This window comes from Girardinichthys multiradiatus, chromosome 19 (genome assembly GCF_021462225.1).
Source record: "Girardinichthys multiradiatus isolate DD_20200921_A chromosome 19, DD_fGirMul_XY1, whole genome shotgun sequence".
NCBI lineage: Eukaryota > Metazoa > Chordata > Actinopteri > Cyprinodontiformes > Goodeidae > Girardinichthys > Girardinichthys multiradiatus.
In genome coordinates, this window is record NC_061811.1 from 1,642,605 (window position 1) to 1,649,116 (window position 6,512).

Consider the following 6,512-nt stretch of genomic DNA (forward strand, 5'->3'; position numbering starts at 1 on the left):
AATAAACCTGATTCTGATTCAGCAAAGACCTCCTGAAACTCAGTGCAGACCTGTTTCTTTGAATTTTGTTGATGATGTGGTTCTGTTAGCGTCTTCAGGCCATGACCTTCAGCTTGTGCTAGCACATGGCTGCTAAGTGTGAAGCAGTCTGGCTGAGAGTCATCTAAGTATGGACCATGGTTCTCCACTGGAGGACACAAGATTGACTCCTTCCAGATTGGAGAGTCGGTCTGTCTTAAGCGAAAGGGTTAGGGTTAGCGTGTTTACAAGCAATGGTAAGATAGATCAGGAGATGGACAGACAGACTGGGGCCTCATCATGTTTGATTTTTAAACCCAAATATGGAGGCAGAACATGTGAGAAACTACAGGGGTTGGACAATGAAACTGAAACAGCTGTCATTTTAGTGTGGGAGATTTCATGGCTAAATTGGACCAGCCTGGTAGCCAGTCTTCATTGATTGCACATTGCACCAGTAAGAGCAGAGTGTGAAGGTTCAATTAGCAGGGTAAGAGCACAGTTTTGCTCAAAATATTGAAATGCACACAACATTATGGGTGACATACCAGAGTTCAAAAGAGGACAAATTGTTGGTGCACGTCTTGCTGGCGCATCTGTGACGAAGACAGCAAGTCTTTGTGATGTATCAAGAGCCACGGTATCCAGGGTAATGTCAGCATACCACCAAGAAGGACGAACCACATCCAACAGGATTAACTGTGGACACAAGAGGAAGCTGTCTGAAAGGGATGTTCAGGTACTAACCTGGATTGTATCCAAAAAACATAAAACCACGGCTGACCAAATCACGGCAGAATTAAATGTGCACCTCAACTCTCCTGTTTCCACCAGAACTGTCCGTCGGGAGCTCCACAGGGTCAATATACACGGCCGGGCTGCTATAGCCAAACCTTTGGTCACTCATGCCAATGCCAAACGTCGGTTTCAATGATGCAAGGAGCGCATATCTTGGGCTGTGGACAATGTGAAACATGTATTGTTCTCTGATGAGTCCACCTTTACTGTTTTCCCAACATCCGGGAGAGTTACGGTGTGGAGAAGCCCCAAAGAAGCGTACCACCCAGACTGTAGCATGCCCAGAGTGAAGCATGGGGGTGGATCAGTGATGGTTTGGGCTGCCATATCATGGCATTCTCTTGACCCAATAACTGTGCTAGATGGACGCGTCACTGCCAAGGACTACTGAACCATTCTTGAGGACTATGTGCATCCAATGGTTCAAACATTGTATCCTGAAGGCGGTGCCGTGTATCAGGATGACAATGCACCAATACACACAGCAAGACTGGTGAAAGATTGGTTTGATGAACATGAAAGTGAAGTTGAACATCTCCCATGGCCTGCACAGTCACCAGATCTAAATATTATTGAGCCACTTTGGGGTGTTTTGGAGGAGCGAGTCAGGAAACGTTTTCCTCCACCAGTATCACGTAGTGACCTGGCCACTATCCTGCAAGAAGAATGGCTTAAAATCCCTCTGACCACTGTGCAGGACTTGTAGATGTCATTCCCAAGATGAATTGACGCTGTATTGGCCGCAAAAGGAGGCCCTACACCATACTAATAAATTATTGTGGTTCTAAAACCGGGTGTTTAAGTTTCATTGTTCAACCCCTGTATAAGGGTCTGCAATGAGTGTTCAACCATTCTCAGGTTTGATAAACTCAGAAACCTGGAGAAGTCTGTGGACTGACAAGGTTGCATGTGACTGGAAACTCTTTGAAAATCTTCTGTTTTTGACTGAAGCTGCAGAGAAAGAGCACAATGACACACCTAGAAAGGGATTAATATCAGTATCATCCAAAGATGGATTTCAGCATCTATGGTGAATGAAACAGACAATTTAATGATACTGCAGTCATTTTACTTGAGAGGTGTTGTGTGTCTTGTTGAACTGGGTTGTTCCTGCTCACATTCACTGGTCTGCTAGGCAGTGATTCCAAATCATTGCGTTTTTTAAATAAGAACATGAACACTTTTTAAATAAGTGTTCATAACTCCAAACTAACTAATAGTGGATACAAACTTGTGCAGCTTGAACTTTGTTTTAGATATTTAAATAAAAATGTAACATTAATTTAGTAATAAATGAATATTTCTAAAAATTACAAATTTAGAAAAATTCTTAAGAGGGCAGTATATTCAATTTGAGGGTTCAACACCTTTTAATGCCCCCTGGTGGCGTTGGATGTGGTTCCCAGCATCAAGGTATACCATGGATTTAAAACAAAGTGTCTGATGCAACTAAGAGGTTAGATTTTCCCAACCAGTGAAGAGCAAAGGCCAGTCAATAATCTTAGACAAACTGAATTTTCTGTCTGGTGCAGGCTTTTTATCTGCAGATAAACACCCTTTCTTTCATATTTCATACATTTCTAGGACCAGTATACTTCTAGGTTCAATATTATAGTTATATCCTTGTAATAGAGGCTGGTGAAGCAAAGACCTCCCCAACTCGTGCTTGTCAAATGTGCAGGGTCTGCACCTTTTAGCATGATGTACTGGGACTTTTCATTTACACTTTTACTTCACTTGTTCAAACTCAGTTCAAAATGATGCATATGAAACAGTTTTGACCTAATGGTATTGCCGTCTAAGTGTAGTTACAGTGTTCAGATACTGTAACAAACCATATTTACTGTGATGTTCTTTCCATCACAGCATCAGAAATATCTCTGAGTATTCAAACTGATTGTTATTTTAAACAAGCACAGTATAATTATTCACTAAAGTCTATGATAACTGTACCAGTACCAGTCCTTAGCAATGAATAGGATTTATCAATGTTGGAAAACGTTTTCTTCCACCAGATGATATATGAGATGACAGATTAGGATCCCTGAACTAGGAGCAGATCACAGAAAATTGCTGTAAGCTACTGGTTGTCAAATCGGGTCTGAAACATCCCCCTGGAGGTTACGTTGTGATGTATGGCCCATATAAAACACACTGATCTGTTTCATACCTGAAAAAGTCAGGGATGAAATGAACAAAAGGACAACGGTATGAAATGGGAAAGGAGCAACATGAGCAGGACCTGTTTGTTCTTTTTATGTTCTGTTGGCCTTTTACCAAACCTACAGTAGTAGAGTAGTTGATTTTTCTCTCCTTTTCATATTTTTCCTTCAAATCAATAAAAGAAAAAAATGCATCTCTGGTCCCACTTGTTGCTGCGACATGTGGTATAATTTCCTCTGTAATCAGTAAATTATCGTTTGTGTTTGTTCCTATATTTTCTACTAAGTATTAAGTTGGATTTCTCATGTAATCCACCTAATACCAACAAATGTAACCAGTGGAAGCGAAAACAGAGCTTAACATTCAGCACATAAAACGCTAATCACTGGCAGTGCTTGGCACCATCTGAGGGAAGTGAAAGTGCCAAGAAGCAACCAGCTGGCTAGTGTGCAGCAACAGGGCCAGCATGTTAACTCGTTAGTTTATTAGGCAAAGAAAACATGGACAAACTGCGGACTTGGGGCTTGATAATCAGGGGTAGGGCGGTCGAGAGTTTGGTCGTGGATGTTATGCCGAGGAAAAAAAACTAAATGATGCATAAAAAGTGCTTAGTGTCCCAGATATCATCCTGAAGCCTTTCAGGCGTGTGGTTGTGAAAATCCACCATGAACCTGAACAGAGCCTTTACCAGCGAGCAGAGGAAGGGGCATCGCTGATTGGATCAGCCGGAGGAATGCTCAGCTGTGCGCAGTGGTTACAGTTGCAAAGCTGATCTAATCTACCAACACCCAACTGCAGAAATAGGGAAACCTGGCAGGGTGGGAGGAAACACAGTAGAAGGCTGAAATAGTGGGAGGTGTGGAGACAATATCCCCCCCACATACACACACCCACATACTCTTTTACTGAGGGATACTTTTCTCGTCGCCTCTCATCTCTCTCCTCATTCCTCATTGCTTCTTTCCTCGGTGTCTCCAGGGACCAAACACGCCCCTGACCGGTTGCCATGGAAACGCCTCACACACACAAGCACACTCATCCTTTCAACACACTCACTCTTCTGTCTCTCGAATTTGCAACAGTAACGGCAGCATCCTCCCTCTCTCCCATCCATTAGCATCCCTCTCTCTTTGTAAACAGCAAGATGCAGCACTCGCCCCAAAATCCTTTAACTCAATCCATTTGCCACGATAAAAACCCCAAAAACTTCTCAACTCCGTCTGGCTTTTAATATTTTCCCAATAAGATGCTCCAGATTATTGTTCCCCTGTGCTGCCTGCCTTATTTTATAAATGCTTTCCTGGGTATTTCCCCTGAACTTTGCTCCCCATTATGAAGATAAGAAGGGCCAGATTAAATTTGCACACAATTACCGTGCACATGCCATGATCAATTAATGCACAAGGAAGGCAGAGGCAGAAGAGGTTTGAGAGTGGAGTGGGGGGGGCATCAGCTGGACTATAACTCATTTATAATTCAGTCCCCTTTCACATACTTGAGGTCAGAAGGAGAGTGTAAAGTCGGGGCTTTTGGAAAGCACTCATCCACATGAAAGGATACATGTTCACCCCCCTGCAGGCTTTTAGGTGGGGGGTTTTAAACAAGGGGGTTGAGAAAAGCTGTAGGTTCTTCTATTGCAGGCCCACTTTGACCCACAGCAAAACTTCACACCGTTATGTATCATCTCCCCCGCTGTGCAGCTCAGGGAGGGCTTTATCTACCCACCCTGTTAAGTGTGTGTCATCGTGTCATCCAGATGCAATCTCCTGGCAGCAGCGAGTCAATGTGGGGAAAAAAGAAGCAGTTTGTCTATTCAACAGTATCACTTCTAGAGAGATACGATCTTTCTTTCTTTAACACCTACAGCATTTCCACCTGGAGGCAAAGCCTTAATCTCCATTCAGCGCCACAGACAGTTCCATGTTCATTAAAAATCTTCTGATTTCTTGCATCCTGTCCTTCCCCCCTCTCCCAAACTAAACCCCCACTGCTCATTCCCAAATTGGGGAATCCGCCTAAAGTCTGCTGATGAAACCAAGTGTCAGTAGCTTTAAAACAGACAGTTAATGAGTGAGTCTGGAAGGAAAAGATCCAAACTCATCTCGGCAACAAATTGAAGCAGCTGCTGGATTTTAAATCCATATCTTAACCATATTAAAGTGTGCGGGGAGTCTTACCTTTTACCTGTTCCTCCACATGCCCAGATCCGCCTTCCCGTTTCACATGGCAGAGTCCGAGGCGCACACTCTGACAGGAACACGCACTGGCAGAGGCTGTGGACGCAGTCTTCTCTCCGAGTTTGTCTCCCTTCCTCTGTGGTTGTCTTCCATGGGAGACAAAAGTACCTTCACCTGAACATCTTGCTTTCTTCTATGATTTTTTATGTGCTTCTCTGTTGCAGGCGGCTCATCTTCACCGACGGTTTAAAGATGTGCCGGATCCGCGCAACGTGACAGAGGCGCTGGGAGGAGGAGGAGGACGGGGATGAAGATGCGTCAAGCCAGCAGCTGCGGCTTCACAGGGGCTTGATGAGTCAACCTTCAGAATAAAAGCTCCAAAACTATTTACGTTTAAACTTACAGAATTACATGAATATATTCAAAATAAGAGTTTTTAACAGAATGCATTTCCAATCGGGCATAACATTATGACCACCTGAATATGTGGCTCACATACGATTCCAGTGTTAAAGCTGCAGTACGTAACTTTTATAAAAATATATTTTTTACATATTTCTTAAAACTGTCACCATGTCGAGTCAGTATAATATGAGACATATACAATTTGAAAAAAACCCACTGGCCCCACCTAGTGGTTCTACTGTCCTTTGCAGAAATACACCGCTCCCAGTCAGAACCAACCAATCAGAGCCAGGAGGAATGTCGTAGTAGTGTCAATCACACCCCTTCCTGCACAGTGTCTACCATCATGTGCTGCAGCTAAGCTAATTATTTGAGGACCAAGATTGTAGTCATAGTATGGGCAGACCATAGGGTATGTCCCAATTCAGGGGCTGAATCCTTCGAAGGATGTATTTGTAGGCCGATTATATCACAGCGAGATGACGAAGGCTGTCCCAATTCATGAATTCTACCGAGACTCCTTCAAATGCGGCCGACAATGTGTCCTTATTTTGCCCAATTTGATGGATGGGTCTTGAGTATCCTTCGCGGTCCATCTTTTCCCATGATTCATTGCGGGTTGAAGCAGATTAGTCAAGCAGGGCAGCCATGGAAGACTACAGCGGCAAAAGCTGTGATTAAATTGTGAAAAATTACACTTTCTGTGACACAAATGAACTTCTACAATGTTTTTAGTGTGGAAATATAACTGTTGACGTGAAATATCTGCTTGACATGCTTCATTTCAAATGTGCTCTGACGTTTTTTCCACTCCCGCGGCTTACCTTGCCAGCCTTCCCAGGGGTTAGGCTAGACCGTCCCAATTTGTAGCTGCTCACTTCCGGCCTCCGTGGTTTTAGCGGTCAACGAAGGACCCGGCCCACGTAGACTGGGTTTTCGAAGGATGCAGCC

General features: G+C 43.7%; 1 protein-coding gene across 1 annotated transcript in view; it reads right to left on the reverse strand.

The window, feature by feature from the left end:
• lingo2b (leucine rich repeat and Ig domain containing 2b) overlaps positions 1–5,472 on the reverse strand; it is a 69,708-nt gene extending 64,236 nt beyond the window's left edge. The window contains exon 1 of the mRNA XM_047346128.1: positions 5,157–5,472. The gene's annotated coding sequence lies outside the window, so the exon portion shown is untranslated. The remainder of the gene's footprint in view (positions 1–5,156) is intronic.
• Between the last annotated feature and the right edge of the window lie 1,040 nt (positions 5,473–6,512).